Source organism: Mirounga leonina, unplaced genomic scaffold (assembly GCF_011800145.1).
Source record: "Mirounga leonina isolate KUSES-001 unplaced genomic scaffold, KU_Mleo_1.0 Mir_125, whole genome shotgun sequence".
NCBI lineage: Eukaryota > Metazoa > Chordata > Mammalia > Carnivora > Phocidae > Mirounga > Mirounga leonina.
The window spans coordinates 66,394,264-66,415,321 of NW_023270305.1; the positions used below are offsets into that span (position 1 = coordinate 66,394,264).

The 21,058-nt window shown below is 41.3% G+C and overlaps 1 long non-coding RNA gene across 1 annotated transcript; it reads right to left on the minus strand.

Moving 5' to 3' along the window:
* Nucleotides 1-8,709: 8,709 nt before the first annotated feature.
* On the minus strand, nt 8,710-15,284 carry LOC118008179. Its single transcript, XR_004678604.1, has 3 exons — nt 15,202-15,284; nt 12,678-12,814; nt 8,710-8,866 (listed from the first exon to the last, which is right to left on the minus strand). It is a non-coding gene; the product is annotated as an uncharacterized LOC118008179 (long non-coding RNA).
* Between the last annotated feature and the right edge of the window lie 5,774 nt (nt 15,285-21,058).

A 21,058-nucleotide genomic window follows, 5' to 3' on the forward strand; every position in this document is an offset into this window, starting at 1 on the left:
CCCTGATGCCAAGTGATGTTGAGCATTTTTTCATGTGTCCGTTGGCCATTTGTTTGTCTTCTTTGGAGAAGTGTCTGTCATGTCTTTTGCCCATTTCTTGAATGGATTAATTGTCTTGGGGTGTTGAGTTTGATAAGTTCTTTATAGATCTTGGATACTAGCCCTTTATCTGATATGTCATTTACAAATATCTTCTCCCATTCTGTTGGTTGTCTTTTGGTTTTGTTGACTGTTTCTTTTGCTGTGCAAAAGCTTTTTATCTTGATGAAGTCCCAATAGTTCATTTTTGCTTTTGTTTCCCTTGCCTTTGGAGACGTGTCTAGCAAGAAGTTGCTGCGGTGAGGTCGAAGAGGTTGCTGCCTGTGTTCTCCTCAAGGATTTTGATGGATTCCTGTCTCACATTTAGGTCTTTCATCTATTTTGAGTCTATTTTTGTATGTGGTGCAAGGAAGTGGTCCAGTTTCATTCTTCTGCATGTGGCTGTCCAATTTTCCCAACACCATTTGTTGAAGAGACGGTCTTTTTTCCATTGGACATTCTTTCCTGCTTTGTCGAAGATTAGTTGACCATAGACTTGAGGGTCCATTTCTGGGCTCTCTATTCTGTTCCATTGGTCTATGTGTCTGTTTTTGTGCCAGTACCATACTGTCTTGATGATGACAGCTTTGTAATAGAGCTTGAAGTCAAGAATTGTGATGCCACCAGCTTTGCTTTTCTTTTTCAACATACCTCTGGCTATTCGGGGTCTTTTCTGAAATCTGTTGCATTTCTATACACTAATAATGAGACAGAAGAAAGAGAAATTAAGGAATCGATCCCATTTACAATTGCACCAAAAACCGTAAGATACCTAGGAATAAACCTAACCAAAGAGGCAAAGGATCTCTTCTCTAAAAACTACAGAACACTTATGAAGGAAGACAAAAGAAATGGAAAGACAGTCCATGCTCATGGATCGGAAGAACAAATACTGTTAAAATGTCTAAGCTACCCAGAGTAATCTACACATTCAAGGTAATCCCTATCAAAATACCATCGACATTTTTCACAGAGCTGGAACAAATAATCCTAAAATTTGTATGGAACCAGAAAAGACCCTGAATAGTCAGAGGAATATTGGAAAAAGAAAACCAAAGCTGGTGGCGTTATAATTCTGGGCTTTTATTTTTCTTTTTTATGTGTGTGCCTTATTTTCCTTTCTAGAGGGTAAAATTTCATTCATTTATTTAGCACATATTTATTGTGGCCCAACCATGTGTGAGGCCCCGAGTCCTGCATGAGAATGCTGCAGTAATTAAGACACACGTGGTCCCTGCCCTCAGGAGCTTACATTCTAGTGAGGAATCATAACCATTCAGTGTGCCAAGTGCTATTTAGGGGACAGCATTGGGTGCCATAGGAGAATGTAAGAGGCCCAGTTAAACATATTCAGGAGGGTTAGAAAGGCCTCCTAGAAAAGGCAATGTCCTAAGCAAGACTTAAAGGATAAGTAGGAATTAGCTAGGCAGCATGTGGAGGAAGACTGTTTCAGCAGAGAGAACAGTGTGCATAAGTTATAGAACTGGAAGAAGTCAAAGATGAGAATGGGCATAGAGGAGGTGGGAGAATTCGTGAGAACACTTTTGGGGGTAAGCAGAGGCATAGTCCTAAGCCTTCTGTTCATTCTGTCAATGGACGCTTTTTTTTTTTTTAAAGATTTTTCAATTTATTCATTTGAGAGAGAGAGAGTACCAGTGAGAGCAGAGCAGGGGGAGGGTCAGAGGCAAGAGGGAGAAGCAGACTCCCTGCTGAGCAGGGAACCCAATGTTATGGAGGGCTTGATCCCAGGACTAGGAATCATGACCCGAGCTGAAGGCAGGCACTTAACTGACTGAGCCACCCAGGGACCCCTTGATATTCAAGTTTTTTAGCAGGGAGAAAAGAAAAGATTACCTTTGGAAAGACAACCAACAGTGTCTGCCACATAGCATCGCCTGAATATATTGACTCAAACCCCTATACCAAAGGCCTAGCAGAGCAAAAGGCATGCTTATTTCCAGGCCTAAAAACTATTTGCATCAATTTTCACTGTCACATACAAGATGACTGGATTTCAACAAATATTTATGAAACATACAAAAAAGCAAGGAAAAAGACACTATCAAGAAGCAAAGCAATCAACAGGGTCAGACTCAGATATAACATAGATGTTGGATTGATCAGACAGAATTTAAAATAACTGTGGTTTCTACGTTAAAGGTTCTAATGGAACAGATGGACAATGCACAATAGCAGATGGGTAATTTTAGTCGAGAGATAGAAAAAATAAGAAAGTATCAAATGCAAGTGCTAGAAATGAAGGACAAAGTAAAAGAGTTGAAGAATGCCTTCAATGGGCTCATTAGTAAGCTTGATACAACTGAGAAAAGAATCATTGAACATGAAGATCTATCTTTATGAAATTATGCAAATGGAAGCACACACACGAGTGAAAAAAAGAAAGAGCATGCAAAAATCTGAGGGACAATATCAAATAGTCTAATATACATATAAATTACAATTTTAGAAAGAGAGAGGAAAGAAAAGACAGAAGAAATATTTAAAGAAATAATGGCTGAAAAGTTTCCAAAATTAATTATAAATATCACCCATGGATCTAAAAAGCTCAGAGAGCACCAAGCAGAATAACAAAACAAAAGCAAAACAGAATAACCTAGGCATATAAGATTCAAACTACTGAAAGCCAAGGATGAAGGAAAAAGCCTGAAGACAGTGGAAGGAAAAAGACATTCTATGCATAGGAGCAAAGATTTAAAAATTATTGCAGACTTCTTGTCAGAAGCTGTGTAAGCCAGAGGATGATGGAGTCACATCTTTAAAGTGCGGGAGGGGGCGGGGGTTGGGGTGGGGAATCTCTGTGAAGCAGAATTTCATACCCAGTGAAAATATCTTTCAAAAATTAAGGGAAAATATACTTTCTCAGACAAATGAAAGTATTGTTGATCACAAGTAAAAATTGGAAATGGTATTCCACTATTGTTTAATTCTATACTGGTGGGCAGTGAAGCTGATTTTTTTGTGTTTAGTATTGACTTGTAGTTTGTCTTTTATGAATCGCCAATTCCTATCTGTCATCTATTTTTCTGTTGGTCTATTTGTCTTTTTCTTTTTTTAGATTTTATTTATTAATTTGAGAGAGAGAGAGAGTGCACAAGCAGTGGGAGCAGCAGAGGGAGAGGGAGAAGCAGGCTCCCTGCTGAGCAGGGAGCCAGACTCGGGGCTTGATCCCAGGACTCCAGGATCATGACCTGAGCAGAAGGCAGATGCTTAACCAACTGAGCTCCCAAGGCGCCCCTATTTGTCTTTTTCTTATAGAAATTCCTTATATATTTTGAATACCAATCCTTTGTTACATACATAGCAAATATCTTTTCATGATCTGTCACTTTTCTTTTAGTATGTTCATGCGACTTCTGTTGACAGAATGTTACAATGTGACAAAATTAAATCCAATCACTTTTCCCTCTATAGTTTTTGCAGAGGCTTTCCCTATGTCACATTCTCTAAGATTTTCTTCTAAGGTTTTATAGTTTTGTATATTGTTTAGGTCTTTAATCCTTCTGGAACTTACATTTTTGAGTAGTAAAAAGTAGCGATGTAAATTAATTTCTCCTAAATGGTTTGTAAATTGCTCCAATATAATTTTTTTAAATAGTCAGTATATTCTTTCCCTATTGATTTTAAATGCCACATTTATCATAAAATACCTTCCCACATATTCATGGCTCAGTTTCTGTATTCCCTTTTATGTCCCATTGAGCTATTTTGTACCAATGTTACAATGTTTTAGTTCCTGTAGCTTTATGTTTTGATATTGTGATAGCCAATGGCCAGGCTTGTCCTGCTCAGCTCCTCCCAGTAGGTAGATGACATGCCTGCCTGAAATTTTGCAAAAGGAGTCTGAAAGAGGGCACATGCTTTTACATTTCTGAAGTAGCCCAGTGGACAGTGGGCTGTAGGATGAATAGTGATAATAATCACATGACAATCACACATGGCCTGTCATATTGTCTTAAGGCAACGGGGCATGCTTGATGCCTGGTTATTATCATTTAATCTGTGTGCAGTGCAGCAATATGGCATTATAGCAATATAGCAAGAAACTGAAACTGATAATAGGTCTGAATAATGTGGCTTACCAAAAGTGGTTTTGCACAACCATCCCGGAGTTTTGGGGCATTGTGGCTGGTGGCCTACGGGCTACAAAAAACACTGTTCAGGACTTCCCATCACCTGACAGTTTCTTTCTGGCTGGTTGACCATGACCAGCACTCAGACTGTCTCTCATAGTGTGATTAAGGTAAACCAAGGAGCTGTACTCCCCAAGTTCTCCTACTTGATGCAGTCTCTTATCCTTAAAGGTCATTGCAATGACATGCAATTTGTGTGCTCTCTGAGTACCTGAGTGTTCCTACCCTCTATCGGACTACTTCAGAAATTTACGACAGCATGGCTCTCTCTTATAGAACTTCTTTTTCAGAATTACCTTGGGTATCCTTTCACATTTTCTGTTATAGGAGAATTTTAAAATCAGTCTATAACTTCTTTGAAAGATCCCACTGGGAGTTTGAGCTTAATTTGGGGGGGGGGGGCGGGGATAATCATCTTTAGATGCCAAGCCTTTCCAACCAGATACAGGTACATTTTCTTGATTTGTTTGGGTTTTCTTTAATGTCTTTCAGTAAAATTTTATCATGTTTTCATTTAGATCTTAAACATTTTTTGTTTATTCTTGGGTATTTTGTAGTTTCATGGCTTTGGTGAATAAGATCTTTCTTCATGACATTTTGCAATAGTTATTGTAGGATACAGTCAAGGTGTTGCTTTCATATGTTAACATTGTGCTTGTCCTCCTAACTGAATTGTGATCATTTACCTCAGATTCTCTTAGGTTTTTTATTTTTTATTTTTATTTTTTTCTCTTAGATTTTTTAGATACACAATTATGTTGTTTGCAAATACTGACAGTTTTGTTTCTTCCTTTCAGATCCTTATGTCTTATTTCTTTTCTTTGTCATTTAATTGGCCAGGACTTCTAGGTCAATGTGAACTAGCTATGGGGATCCTTATCTTGTTCCTAATGCCTATAGGAATAACTCTCTAATTTCATTACTAGGTAAATATTTGCTCTAGCTTTCTGGTTGACGTTATCAAGAAAAGAAGATTTTCTCCTATTTCCAACTTGCTAAGAGTTTCTTGGGGATGAGTATTAAGAATCATGAAATAATTTCTCTGCTTCCATTGAGATAATCATAAAATTTTCCTCTTCCAGTCTATTAACAATATTTTGAAGTGTCGAACCAACATTGCTTTCGAGGGATTAAATGCCATTTGATTTTTTCCTATTGTGGTAATAATGCTTTTAGTTTGCTTGTAAATACTTAAATAGGACAAGCAGTCTTTGGTTTGCCTGAAAACTGCCTGTGTCTAAGGTCTCCCTGAGGCCATTGTTCTATTATTTTTGTCTCTAGTGATTGAGTTTGTGGTCATCCTCTTCAAAGTTTTATTGCAGATTATTTAGGGGAAACTAAGGATATTTGGGACATATCCTTAACCTTTAAAAGCTGGCATCATAGAGGACAACCAGGGCATACCAACTGGTGACTGGTGTCTGTCAGAAACACAACTCTACATTTGAGGTGGTTGGTAAAGGGATGACCCATGACCCATGATCGCATTGCGTATAGCTCATCTCCATGTAAGGAATTATGGAAAAGGGCAAACGATCACATAAGAGTAGAGAGGATATACTTCCTTGGAGTCAATCAATCCGAAATCCAGGATACAGACAGGAGGCCAGTGTTCTTTCGGTTTCCATGACAACTGGAGATTTACCATGATGTTAATGAAGCATAAGCTTCAGGGCCTCTCACTTAAAAGGGACCTTTCCAAGGCCCTGCTTCTAACCTTATATTTGTAAGTTTGTATTCTTTTCCTAAAGAGAGACCCTAAGTTGTGTAAGCCCTAGACCCTACAAAACCTGGATCCATCCCTAATGAGAACCCCAGCCATAGCTTTGCATCGCGCCACCAAGCCTAGGCCCGGGGCTCCGAAATCCCTATCTGGCAACCCTGATAATTCTCTCAGTTTAGCAATTAGAGTGGGTGGCAGATTAAGTTACCCTGTTGCTTCCCAGCTGGGCTGGGAGAACTGTGGCCTGACCTAGAAGCCGGTGGGTGTCACTGGGCACAAGTGGTTGGCTATCTCACACTTCACTCGCTGTGGGGGCACATGACCAAATTCATTATTAACGCCGAGCTGATCTGGTTACCTTGATTGACACTAAGTGATTTCAGCCTGGGCTATATTTGTCTTTGTGGGGAAAATGACTGCACAGAGCTGAAAGGTTATTTCCCTCTTCAAATACATTTGGGCCTGTCACTGCGGAGTTACGCAGCCTGACATCAAAATTGGACCCATGGGCTTTGGAAGACAGCAGATGACATCATGGGCAAGAAATGGTGTCAGCTTCATTTTGTTTTTTCCTTCTCTTTCTGGACTCTGACAGAGGTAGTTTGTCTAGAATTTGCAAGGCTTTCGGGTGAGGAAAAGGAAGAACTGGTAGTAGCAGTTACCTATTTTGCACATACACAAAAATAGTTTCCAGGATATGTTTCTCTGTCTTCCTGGTCTCTGTTACTATGAAGCTTATTTATTTATTTATTTTATTTGGGAGGGCTTTGATGTCTAATTAATAAGACTAATAAATCATTCACCTGCTATTGAATTAAAATCTAACCTGTTACTAGAATAAAATATTCCCCTTAGACAATACATATTTTTGTTTATAGAACCGGAATTACCTATGAGAAACTCCATCCTTAACTGTGATACCCTCTCCCATGGTTGCAAAGCATGTAAGAGAAGTCTACGAATGACATGGTGTTACATTTACAGTGTTATGCTATGTGATTCTGAATGCATGTAAGAAATACATCAAACCCCGGGGTGCCTGGGTGGCTCAGTTGGTTAAGCGTTTGCCTTGGGCTCAGGTCATGATCCCAGGGTCCCGGGACCGAGGCCCGCATTGGGCTCCCCACCCCATGGCGGGCTCCCCACTCAGCGGGGAGTCTGCTTCTCCCTCTGCCTCTCCCCCTCTTCCTGATTGTGTGCTCTCTCTTTCGCTCTCTCTCAAATAAATAAATAAAATATTTTAAATAAAAGAAATACATCAAACCCAGTAACACAGGGAAAAATCAGATGCTTCTAGGCCATAAACTTCAATTAGAAAATTTAAATTAGTTTGAAGGAAAAATTTTAGCCTAAAGATACCAAATAGAGTTATAGTGGCTTGAGGTGAACCATTGCCCTACCTCATAGGATTTACTTATTTTGGATGAAACAAAGGTTAATGAATTTAGCAAGAAGTCGTATTGATGGATGCATCCTCTAGACTTGAGAATAAAAGGAAATGTTTTTAAAAACTGCACCTTCCGTCATTGTTCTTGTTATAGTATAAGATTCTGATGTCTGATTCTCTATTGGTGATGAAGAGAGGAGGGACCCTCTCGCAGGGTCCACAACTGTTGGGTTTGAATGACAGCAGCTCATTGCAACAGTGACCCGCCTGTAGAAACCGTTCTCAGCCCAGACTCAGTCGGCGGGTAGGGGAGGAGAGCTACCGTTCAGCTTCAAGTCACAAAGTCCTAACTACCAAATCTGCTCCTCCCCTGTTGGATCTCTGCCTCCTCTCCAGGGGCGATGACAAGGAGATGGGTTGGCTTCTCATTAGACAGAGAAATAGGAGGGAGTGTCCACTGACCTAAGGAAAACATGTTCTCTTTAATACAGGCCGGCATATAAAAATGCATGTAAACAAGCATTTTTTATTTGAACATTAAATTTTATTGGTACAGAACATGTGTTTTGTTATACTGGTGACTAATGCCTTTTAAAAAATGAGATTTTGGAATGCCATTCTGCTTATGTAACAAGATAAAGAGCTTTTAGAACATTGTTCTGGAGCAAACCCCTATAATAATAGTTGATTAACAACAAGACAACTTGAGGTGCCAAAAATATTTGGCAATGCCCTCTATTAAATGGAAAAAAGTTTTAGGCTTTTTTTTTTTTTTCTTTAATGATATCCAAATGATTTTTGTCCGAAAAATCTAGACTTCAAAAGTCATCAGTTTGCAAATATCGGTGCACAAAAATATTTATTTGCATGTAGATACCCTGCTTGGTCCTTATTTCTCTGCCTAATTGGGCCAGAGATTTATTCAAAAACGTCTAGTTGAAAATAAATGTATCTGTGAGAGATAGAAGAGGAAAATCTAGGCATGAAAATTAATAAATGCGCCCAAAGTTGCTTATTACCGAAGAAAAAAATTACATTTATCTCAACACTGACTGTCTTACAAAGTCTTGGTTATGGCTCATAATCATGATTTACATTTTGTAGGAAAATGCTTTTTAGACTGCAAATGAATTCCTGGATCTTGGCCATTATGATGGCGATAATGATGACGATGACATTTATGGGAGTGTGCTTGTTCACAGAAACAACAGGAAATGCCAAGGAGGTAAAATAAAGAAAGATACTTTCAACAAAGAAACAAAATTTTTTTGAAATAGTGAACGTGGTCAACAATGAGTATTTTCCCAGGTTAGTCATTTTCTGGTGCAGTGAAGTATATGGACAGGTGAGTCCCTGGTCATAGTTACCTGGAGACAGGGGTCAGCCTTCTTGGGCTCTGCTGGGCCCCACAACCTGGCATCTTGTGGAGTTGTGTGTCATTGCTTCTACCCGGCCTCTGGAGCTTTGGACTTGGGCCATCGGGGAAGATCTTCCCATGTTCACATTTCACAAGGATCCTAAGGTCTGCTGGGTACGTATGTTGAAAAAGAAAAGTGATTAGTTCTCATGATCATGAAGCAAACCCAGAACTTATTCCAGGGGAAATAGTGGGGTTCTGGCCCCTCCTCCAAATTTTAAAGTTGATGTAATTCAGGACAACCTTGGTCTCTCCAGATGGTCCCTTATTTCTGAGTTGAAGTGATCATAGGCCTGATCTGTGTTCTGTCCTAAAACAAAACAAAATACTTACTATCTACTGTACAGCGGGAAGCTTGTGGGCTTTGAGAACTGACAGCCTGAGTTTGAATCTGGGTTCTTACTAACTGCATAACTTTGGGCTCACTTGCCTGTTTCCTCACTTGTAATTGGGGAAAATGATACTTTCTTCTCCCAATATTGTGAAGCTTAAATGAGATAATATGTGGAAACCACCCAGCACATAGTTGACACCCAATGAATACTCATCCCTCCACCCCTCTTCTGCAAAGGTCTTTCCTGCTTGGATACATTCAAACTTCCCAGGGGCTGAGCATTCTTGGCAGTTCTCATTAACTTACTCACAAAAGATTTTCCAGGGTATTTTTTTGTTTCTGGATTGTCAGATCATATGGGTGGTGTTTTGATTTTGAAATAGTTCTCAAGGTCTCTTCATAGTTGGAATATTGCCCTTGAGGGAGGCAGAGCTGAGGTTAGAAAGTCTCTGCAGGAACAATGCACCTTATCTTTGTCTGCTGAGCCCCCTTCTAAAAGGAAGAAACGCCCTACAAATCCGTCTTCAACCCCAGGCTCCTCCCTGAAAGAGGAGGAGAGGAGTTCCGTATACCCAGTCACTCTGACCCCTTGCTTCAAAGGGATGCTGTGTTAATGACTGTGTTCATGGCAGAGTTTGTCAGAGAAAGATGCTTTTCAGGGGCAAGGCATTCCCTGAACCCCACATATGTCACCACACGGAAGGCTGCCTTTTCCACCTGAACACTGGGTGGGCTCTGGCTCTATCAGATAGTAGAAGAAATAGTGATCGGTGAACACAAGTAGGGATCTTAGCCTGGTCAAATTCAAGATCATTAATTCAGCAGATATTTTCTGAGCACCTTTCCCTGAGGGTATATAGGTTTTGCCCATCGTTCCATAGCAACCACACCAAAGGACCCACTGTTTACATCAAAGTTGATTCAGGGATCCATGGAAGGGTTTTCAAAAGTAGGTGAATCCCCTGAAACTGTGTGCCAAAGAACACATGCATGTGTCTGTGCACTTCTGGGAAGAACATCCAGAACTTTCATTAGCTTCTCAGAAAGTTAGGAACCACCTGCTGGATGTAAACTGAATGTTCTCCCTGTGCTCAGCTAGGGCCCAGAGGAATCTTGGCTCCAGAGTCCCTCCTGGGACTCCAGATCAATAAAGTATCATGACCGAGGGTATACTCACCATTCCCCAGAAGCCCATACCCAGTGACTGAGTATTTGCTGGACTGCCTTTCAGCCATTGCTACCTGGACCATCACAGGCTGATCTGCATTTGGTTAAAGAGAAATCATTTCCAACCATCTGGAACTCAGCCGCCTTCTGGGCTAAAGCTATAGGAAGAGCGTTGAGCTTGGCCTTAGAGGGCCATTGCTCTGAGCTGCGCTTGACCTCTCCTCTCCTACTGGGACATGAAGGCCTGGCTGCAGGGTTCTGTGTCCCTCCCTCATGAATGCACCCCTGTGCACTGCCTGGCACCCAGGACGTACTCAGCCCAGCTTCATGGAGTTCAAGTGAGACGGGCTGATAATTCTTGCCCTAGGCCGGGAGAGGAAATCAAACCATAGAAATAACCATAATGCAAGGTAGAAAGGGATCCATTTCATGAGAGAACTGCAGATCAGGGGCTCCGGGGTGGCAGCACAGAGGATGACAGGGTGATCAAGGGCTGGTTCAGTTGAGGGGGAATCAGAGAAGCCTTTCCGAGGAGGAGCCGAGAGGTGGGACTAGTAGAAAGTAGACAAGGGGATATGCAAACAAAGGGCCTTTAAGGGAAGGAAGTGGCCTGGACTGGAGAACACAGGGCAGGGAGGCACAGGGCAAGGGCAGGCAATCCAGTTAGGCTGGAGCCAAGAGGGCCTGGAAGGGACTGGTCACACTGGGTTACGAAGTCAGTGGGTGCTGCCCGCTGCTCTGTGCGCTCCTCACCCAAGGACTGAGCAGTGGGCCTGGCTGTCCCCCTTGGCCGGGTCACTGAGCTGTGGCTGGTTCCCCAGGCCAGGGCAGCCCAACTAGGCTCAGTGCCGCGCCGGGTTGCGCCCTTTACAGCTGAAGCATCGTTGCATCTCAGTGGAAGGTGCTCCTGCTTATTGGTTCTCTGAGCTCACGTAGATCCCTGTGGACAGCAGGCAGGGAGCAGATCTACAAACACTAAGGCAGCCCGTACTCTCTCCCAGGGGGTCACGTTTCAGCTTGTAATGTCGTCATTTATAAGCCCTGTTCATCTCTGGTAATGAAATGAAGCAGGGCAGTGTTATTGCATTTGTGAAAGGATTTTGTTCTCTCCTTCCACTCCCCCCCTTCCCCCCCCCCCGCTCCCCTCCCCCAGACTCCAGTTTATCTGTCTCCAGCTGATCGCTGGTATTTTCAATGTTACAACTCCTCACCACTGAGAGAACATTCTGGGAGGCAATAAACATTGGAATTGTTGCTTAGTAGCCTCCAAATATCCTTTAAAAAGGTGTTTCAAGGGACGCCTGGGTGGCGCAGTCTGTTGAGCGTCTGAGTCTTGGTTTCAGCTCAGGTCGTGATCTCAGGGTCAGGGGATAGAGCCTGGCGTCTGGCTCTGTGCTCAGCGGGGAATCTGCTTGAGATTCTCTCTCTCCCTCTGCCCCTCCCACTTGTGCTGTCTCTAGAATAAATAAATCTTAAAAAAAAAAAAAAAGTCGTTTGAATATCTCACTTCTCTAGGAAGTCTTCCTGGATTGCCTTTGCCAAACATTTTGGTTCCTTTATGATGGCCTTGCTATTTATATAGGTGGTTCTCTTCTGTTGTCGCAGGTCCTCAAGGAACATTATAAATATTTCAGGCCCTGGGTCCTTTAAAGCATCAATTCTCTTGAATTATGAATGTAAAGAAAAAGTTAAGAGCATACAGTCCTTCTTTTAGAATGAGGACAAGGGCAGGAGGATTCTGGTATCCCCTCTCTGCCTCTTTGTGGGAACTGTCTCCTCCTTCAGCCTGGGAGCTTTGGTCCCCTCTCTCTCCAGAGTGCTTACCCAAGGCTTGCTGGGGAGAAGGGCGAGCTGTGAAGTGGGTAGTAGGCGGGAGTGTGCAGCCCAGGCCCCTGTGCCCACTTTCCTATAGGAAGCCAAGCATCGCTAATTAAGCCAGAGGACTCTAGAGGGGTTTGTGGCCTAAAAGTCTGGGGAATCCTTTGTCTACATGGCCACAGCCTGTTGCTATCCTCAGCTCTGAGGACACAGTCCCTAAGGGGAGGTGTGGGACTTCCCTCTACTTGGCTTTTGGAGAGTGGTGGGGTCAGGACAGCAAGGGAAAGCTCTGATTCCCCGACTGTCACTGTGTGCCCCCTCCTGAGCCCTGTACTTGGCCAGGCCACCCCAGTCTCAGACCCTCCATGCCCATGTTATACTGGCCAGGATAGGGAGATTGTTCTAGCTAAGGAGAAGGGCTAGGCCAAGTCTGAGAGGCAGCATGGGTGCATTGACAGCTAAATAGTTGCCTTGCAAATTTCAGTAGTGATCCCAAAGGGTGCAATGTCTGCATATTGAAAATCTGCCAGCTACAAAACTGTAACATGACTCTTTTAAATGTATCCAATGACATATAAATAGCATAGCAATTTGATACTCACCATCAGCTGTTTAAAAAATACCTAACAGGCTCTTCTTTATCAACAGAAATCTTATATTGTTCATATTTCTCCTTGAATCTGCATTTTCATCCCAATTCCGCCAGAGATTTTCATCCTATTTTAATGCTTATCATACTCTGAAATAAAAATATGTGTATATATTGAAGTTAACTTTAAAAATCTCCTGGGATCATAAGCTCCAGGTGTTAAAAAAAGTTTCTAGATTATCCATCAAAATAGTGTTTATTATACAATTAATCAAAATACTATAAATATAATATGAATTTTAATAAATATTTAACAAAAATACCATGATACTGAAAATGCATCTTTTTTACTTTAATTTCGGGACAGTTAATATACAATACTGTATTAGCGTCAGGTGTACAATACAGTGATGCAACAATTCTCTATGTTACTTAGTGCTCATCATGATAAATGTACCTTAATCCCCATCACCTATTTCACCCACACCCCCCACTCACCACCCCTCTGGTAACCATCAGTTTGTTGTCTATAATTAAGAGTCTGGTTTTTGGTTTGTCTCTCCTTTTCCTTTGTTCATTTGTTTTGTTTCTTAAAGTCCACATACGAATGAAATCATTTGATATTTGTCTTTCTCTGACTTATTTCGCTTAGCATTATACCCTCTAGGTCCATCCATGTTGTTGCAAACAGAAGATTTCATTCTTTTTTATGGCTGAGTAATAGTCCACTGTCTATATATGCCACATTTTCTTCATCCATTCATCAGTTGATGGACAGTGGGCTGCTTCTATAATTTGGCTACTAGTAAATAATGCTACAATAAACACAGGTGCAGAGGTCTTTCCGAATTAGTGGTTTTGTATCATTTGGGTAAATACCTAGTAGTGGAATTACTGGATCATATGGAAGTTCTATTTTTAATTTTATGAGGAACCTCCATACTGTGGAAAATGCATCTTTTAGTGACATGGGAAGGATTTCTTTTACGCTCACTTCTCTATCCATGAATAAACATTACTTATTGTTAGAATGAGACACTGTTTAGCTTCAATTCCGTTGCTATTTTTCCTTTCTTATAGATGCACCTGAGAAAATGTGTCCATAGAAATATGATGAGAATAAAAAGAGTTTTGTCATAGCAGTGAGACTTGATTCTTTGAACCCCTTCCCAGTTATATGCCAAAATCATATGGTAATCTATCATCAAAAATTATTTTTAATGATCTATCAGCTGACAGTTTAATTAGATCCTCCATCAATTTAGCTGAATGCAAAGAATGGAGAATCAACTACCTGGGGAAATTTATTCTTGGTCATTGCACTCATTCAAGTTTCTCAGTTGCTAGAAAGTATATCAAAAAAAAACTCTACTATCACTTATGGAGGACTATTGATTGCATCCTGCACTTTTTCACATTAAAGTGCTTTGTTTAACCCAATATACTCTGAAAGGGTTCAGAAAAGAAAAAATGTTGTTAATCTTAACATATCTTGCTAATACCAAGTCTTTTAAATAAAAAATTCATCTTACAAACACACACACACACACTCATACACACACACACAGCTGCATATTTAGCTCATTCAATTTATGGATTTTGTCCACCATTTAACTTAATTAGTTAAGCCAAAACTCACTGTCAAACCAAATAACCAAATCAGACTCAATCTGAAAAAAAAATAAGACTTCATTTGTTCATTCAAATAAATATGTTGACATGCGTCCTGGAGACAGTCTCACTTATGAATTCTATTTCTGGCAGAGTGGAAAATAAGGCACAGAGGCTTGCCACGAGCTTGTCACCTGTAGGAAATAAGGTGCTATTAGCTTGATATTTGTTCTGGGCACTGTCTTTGCTTTGCTTTTATGGGATTCTCCCACAGAAAGGCTGCATCCTTTGACAGTGGTCAGGGAATGGAAGAGGTGAGATTGTTAAATAAAAAATATCTTAAATTGTCCCTTTGTTTGATACCCTGGAAGTTTTAATCAGCTGGGAACTATGCACCATAGGAATTAAGGCTCAGGGAGGGTGAAAGGAATCCTTATCTTTTGTGAAGCAGGACTGTGAGGAGGAAGTGGGAGTGGAGAACCTACAGGAGGAGCCTTAACCAGGAGATGTTTCAGGCAGACCTGTTTTAGGAAAAATAGACGTGGAAGTTGAAAATCTAGAAATAGATTTCCTTAAAACTACTTGTGTCCACATATCTTTTGGAAAGTCTTAGGTTATCCCTGGCCACACATTATGCCCTTGTTCAAAGACCATTGGACTAACCCAAGGAGTGACAGTGTGGCCAGACCCACAGGAAGGCCACCTTGTCCCTCACCTCTCACATCTGATGTCACTCACCAAACATTTATTGAGAGCCAGGCACAGGGCTGGATCTTATGGGGAAAAGTACACTCCCCACTCCTGCCCATAAGGAGTCCATTTATTAGAAGCAAGTCACGAGGCCCAGCTCACACTCCAGGGGAGGAGACTAGTGAGGCCGAGCATGGCAGCAGGTAAGCATCATTGAGAGTCATCTCAAAAGCTACCTGCTGAAGAACTTCATGTTTTTTCTGACTCAGGTGTGAGTCCTGATTGCTTGCTGGGGAAAGATGAAGAGTCTCACTCCATAGCCTGTAACAGAAATAATAAAGGTTTTGAGGAAAACACATGTATAGAGATATTCACTACGATATTGCTGATAATAACAAGAAATTAGAAACAGTAAAGATGTCCCTTCAAAGGTCTAGGAAGTGTCTTGGTAGTATGTACCTCCCCCTTCCTGCCCCAACTCCTGCTCAGCCCAATCAATTTAGGCTGGGAGGGGGTACGTACGCAGAGCAGAGCCTAATATCCATGGCTTACTCCAATCCTCCTTCACCTGCCCCCTTTCCTCTTGCCCACAGGAATGTGCAGAGGCTGGATATGAAGGCAGGTGAAATGGGGAGCCTGCGGGGCCAGGGGAATGTGAAAGGACTACAGTAGCAAAGGGGACGAAGGACAGGTTCTGTAGACGTGACCTCCTGGGAGAAATGGGGAGGCATTTGTTAAGTGGTACCAAGTTTCAGTTGTGCAAGGTGAATAAGCTCTGGGGATCTGATGTCCAGCATGGTGACTATCATTAGTAATACTGTATCATATATTTGAAATTAGCTAAGAGGGTAGATCTTAAGTGTTTTTACCACACATACACACACACACAAAGAAAAGAGAAAAAAAAAGAGAAAAGAGCATGGTAACTATGTGAGTTGATGGATTTGTTAATCAGCTTGAATGTTTAACAATGTATACATATACCAGATCAAATTGTACACCTTAAACATACAAATTTTATTGTCAATTATACCTCAATTAAGCTGTGGCAGTGGGGGAGGGGATGACCTCCTATAAAATAAAGAGGAAGGGAACTAGATGCTCTCTTGTGTGCATACTGTCTCTCTGTCTCTGTCTGTCTCTGTCTCTCTCTTTCTCTCTCTCTCACACACACACATCATTTTGCCAATTATAAATCTACCAGTAAAATACTTGAATCCATACTTCTTCTAAATACCAGGACTAAGAATTATTTTAAAATACTGAATAGCCGTGTGTAATATGAAGAAATTAACATTCTTTTACTTCTTTCTACCTTCTCCCATCTGTTTCTTCTGCGTGTGTGTTGTATGATCTGGGATATGGGGAATCAACGAATTACTATTAAATTGTGGACATTCTACACTGTTTATGTTCCCTTTAAAAATTAATTGCTATTTAGATTACATGTTTTGAAACTATATCATTTAAACTTCATTGTATGCTTAAATCTCTTCAATGCCTGCCAACACTCCTTTATATTATGACCTACCCATTCTTTGGCTCATTTTACTTCACCTCTCCATTGGTTGGAGTGGATCTTAAAGCAATTTTCTCAGGAAAGATGTTCCTGAGAATGTTTGAGAATGTCTTTTCTGAAACAGTCATAAGTGAATGATAAAACTGCCATTTGGCTAAGTTAAACTGTTTTCCCTTAAAACCTTGGAGATGTTGTGTCACTTTTTTTGGTCATCTCTTGCTACCATTGAGATGCTTGAAGAAGACTGTCTGATTTTTCATCATTTGACTGTAATAACTTTGCACTGCTGGTAGAATTTTTTTTTCCTTTGTCCTTCTATTTCTAGATTCTTGCCAAGATGTGCCTACTTATTAGTCTCTTCATTGATTTGTTCTGTGCAGTCAATTGAATAATGTCACCTCAAAATTCACGTTTACTTGGAGCATCAGAATGTGACCTAAGGTCTTAAAGATACAACTGGCTACAAACGAATTCGCCCTGGATTTTGGGCACCCTGAATCCAATGACTGGTGTCCTTATAAAGAGAGAACACACAGACAAACACAGAGATGAAGGCCAAGTGAAGACGGACACCGAGGTTGGGGTTAACCCCGCCGCAAGTCAAGGATCACCCAGGGTCACCAGAAGCTGGAAGAAGCAAGGAAAGATTCTTCCCTAGAGCATTCTCTAGGGAAGCCCTGTTTACATGTTGATTTTGGACCTCTAGCCTCCAAAACTGTGGGAGAAGAAATCCCTGTTGTTTTAAGCCACCCAGTTTATGGTATTGTGTTATAGTAGCCCTGGGAAACTAATACCATCCGGAATGCAGGAGTCTTTTCAGTTTATAAACTGTTTTTAGGTCAGTACTTTGATTAGTTTCTTCTGCAAGTCACCTGTAATTCATAAGTATGGTTTCTGTTATCTGTCTTTTATGTCTATTATATTCTCTCTCTTTGTTTTAATCTCCTTGGCTTTCCCCTCTGCATCCTGGGAGAGCTTTTTAAGCATCGGGAAAAATTGCAAAAGACAGAAATGGGCAAAAGATTATGGGGTGTCCTTCCAATGGAATGTAGGGTGTGGTACAGAAGACTCTCAGGGTAGTAGATCCAACAAGGTCCTGAGTCTTTCATTATTCCTTTTCTTCTAGGCTGTCTTACAACCCTGTACTATGCAGAGAACTGGTAGTAATTCATTTTTTGAGTGGGGAAACGAAAGAAGGAACCAGTGAGGGAAGTGGGAGGTCTGAGTACCTATGGATCAGGAAGGTTCCCCAAAAGAGTGTTCACAGAATCCCATTTTTTCCCAAATAACCACTTTTTTTTTTTTTTTGGTGGACTGGCCCCATGCCTCGTGGAATTCTTAATTTTTCTCCAGCATCTTGATTGTCACTTTTAAATGATTCACTGCATCTTAGTATAGCTTAGGCATTTGCCAAGGTGGCCAAGAAGAAAAAAAGTGGTTCCCGGAATTCTGATCCTTTTAATCACTGCTCCAGACTGGCTCTGGGAACTGAGAGGCACCATCTGCAAAAGGCTTTTGGAGGAAATGGGGTGGGAAGTGGGGTGGGTGGAGTTGTCAGGGAGAAGAATATGTCCCCAGATCCATTAGAGCAGTGTAGTCTAGGTTGAGCGCCACTTTGAGGAGAAAACCATTTTGTGGTGTCTTCACTAAGCCTAGATATTTTAACTTCATTTCCAGGTTCCAGCTTGCCATTCGTTTCTCGATTTATTTTGGTTTTTTGGCTATTGTAACAGGAAAATCGACTCACTTTTCAAACAGACAGCACTGAGAAAGATAGGACCAGACAAAGTTCTCACTTAAAGCCTCACCTCTAAGCTTCCAGAAAAGAAGCTACTTCTTCCACCCCCCGGGGCCTCTGGCTTGGTCCCCTAATAGCCTGGGGCATGGAGGAAAGCAGAGAAACCTTGTTCTCATAGATGCATATTGGGGTCAAGTTCCACCTTCTCAGCAAAGTCGTCCCTGGCCACCAGCCTCCTGTCCTCTCTCTGTTCCCTCTCAGCTCCTAACTCACTCACTGTTCCATTCATTTTCAGATTTAATTCTGGACTTGGGTGAATTATAGGAATAATACCACTTTCCAATGTGCAATTCTTGTTTTTCCAGCTATGAACTCCTTCCCAGCAAGGACCCTCTCCCCTGGCTTCCCTTCTGTTCAGCGCAGCCCTAAGTGTGAAGCTGGACTCCTGGCAGGAGTTTGGTCAACACCTGAGTTCACCTGAATTCAAGGCTGGCCACTGAGGCAGATAAAGGACACTTAAAAGTGATCAGACTGCAAGCTTTCCTGCTGGCCTGCAGTGATATCATAGGGAGCTACACCAGTCCCCCAGCGTGTTACCTCCAAAACTCCCATGCGGGGGCCTGCTGTTGGAAAATCAGGCCGCCCTCCGTAGGAAGAATTGTTAAAGAATTTTCCACCTACTGCATGGCAGCCCACCCCCAGGCTTTCACGGCCCTTGCCCTCCTGGGCTAGCATTTTTCTCCTCAGCACCTCTGTCCCTTTTTTCTCAAGGAAAGGATTCCTCACTGCTCTCTGGCTACCCCCACCTCTTCTGTGCCTTCTCTTGATTTTGGAGAAAGCACACCCTAACAAGCTTTGCCAAGCATCTTTCTCCCTCTCCTTCGAGGACCTCTTTCAAACGTTCTCTTTCCCAGAAAGTCTTTCCCGACTGAGGAGAGGAGAGAAGAGGAAGCTCTCCTTTTCTCCTTGTGCAAATCATTCTGCTCTGTTGAAAGCAATAAATACGAACTCAGTCTATAATGCACTTGTTTTGCAGGTAAAGATATTAATTCATTTAATTCCACTGTCATCTGGGGATAGTTCTTGTGCCTTCCTCTGAGTTCTCTGTATGGACTTCCTGGGGCTAAGATGTCTGCAGTGTTCTGTGTCTCTGCTTTTTCTTTGTTTGCCCTGGGTCGTTCACCTTTCTGTAGAGTCTCTGTTCTCCCCATCTTCTTCTTTCTCTTATTCAGATTGGCTCCTAGGAAAAGATCAGAGAGGAGTGGCACTAAAATCCAAACACTGAGCTTACTTCCTCAGGGGGGCAGGTAATGGAGGGAGAGGTCACATTGACGGACTAAATCCCATGAAGCAGTACCAGAGACAGCATGGGGGTGAGGGTAAAAATAGGGCCACTTTTTGGCAAAGGGCCTCCATGGAACCCCAGAAATTCACATACTTAGCCAAACACTCTTTTAGGTGCCCTGGACTTGTTCAGAGGAGACATGGCTCCATCCAAGTCTGCAGGATTTGAACGAACAATCTTACAACAGAATCAATCAGAAAATTCTAGAGCTGAAAGAAAGGTTAGACCCCCTCTAGCCTGGGTGTCTCGCTTTGCTGATGAGAAAACCAAAACCCCAACAGAAATGATGAATGGTCCTTCAATTTGTTAGGGCAGAGTTTGGCCTGGAGCCCTGGTTTCTTAATTCTCCTCCCAAAGCTTGCTCATTATTCTTCTTTCTCCAGGTTTCATGGGTAGACTCAATTGTTACTTTTAGAATCAGCTTTTCTAGTTCTACAAAACAATGTCCTGTAGTCACCTTCATTGAGATAGTGTTGGATTTATAAAGTAACTGAGTAGAGCATTGACATTTTTGCAGTGATGAATCTTTCTCTCTGAGAATATAGTATAGCTCTGCATTTTTTCAAGTCCATTTGTATGTTAAAATTTTGTTTTAAGGATACCTGGGTGGCTCAGTTGGTTAAGCATCCAACTCTTGATTTTGGCTCAAATCATGATCTCAGGGTCATAAGATCAAGCCTCACGTCGGGCTCCCTGCTGGGAATCTCTCTTTCTCTCTCCCTCTGCCCCTCTCCCACCCCCCCTTCTTAAACATTTTTTTTGTTTGTTTTAAATTTTTATTATCGAAGTATTGTTGACACACAATGTTATATTAGTTCTGGTGTACAGTATAGTGATTTGACAATTCTGTACATTACATGTGTTCACCACCATAAGTGTAGTTACCATCTGCCACTACACATGTATATTAGTTTTCTTCATACATTTCTTGCACATTTTGAGAATTATTCCAGACTATTTTATACCTCAGTTGCTGTTGGAAATTCTTCCACTGTGTCTTCTAACTGGGTGATATTTATATGTAAAAAGGCTATTGTGAACTACATATGAATTTTGTAACTGGCTTCATTACCCATTTCTCTTGTTTGTAATTCAGTAGATTCTCTTAGGTTTTCCAGATATATAATCATGATAATTATACATCATAATCATGATAATTCTACAGATTGTGATAATTTTGCCTCTTATTTTTGTATTTTACACCTCTAACCTCTTTCCTAATTCTTCTTGCCTACTTGTATTGTCTTGTAACTGCAGAGCTTTTTAAAGAGTAATGGTAATGGGCATTCTTATCTTTTCATCTGTCTTTAATGGAGCTGCTTTTAGTGTTTTCCTTTTAGGCAAGATGCTGACTTTTGGGGAAGACATACATTATCATGCCAAGAAAGAATCTATCTATTCCTCTTTTACTAAGATTTTTTTCCTTTAATCTAGAATGAAGGTTGAATTTTATTCAAATTCAGAATTTACAGAAATAATCAATTAATTTTT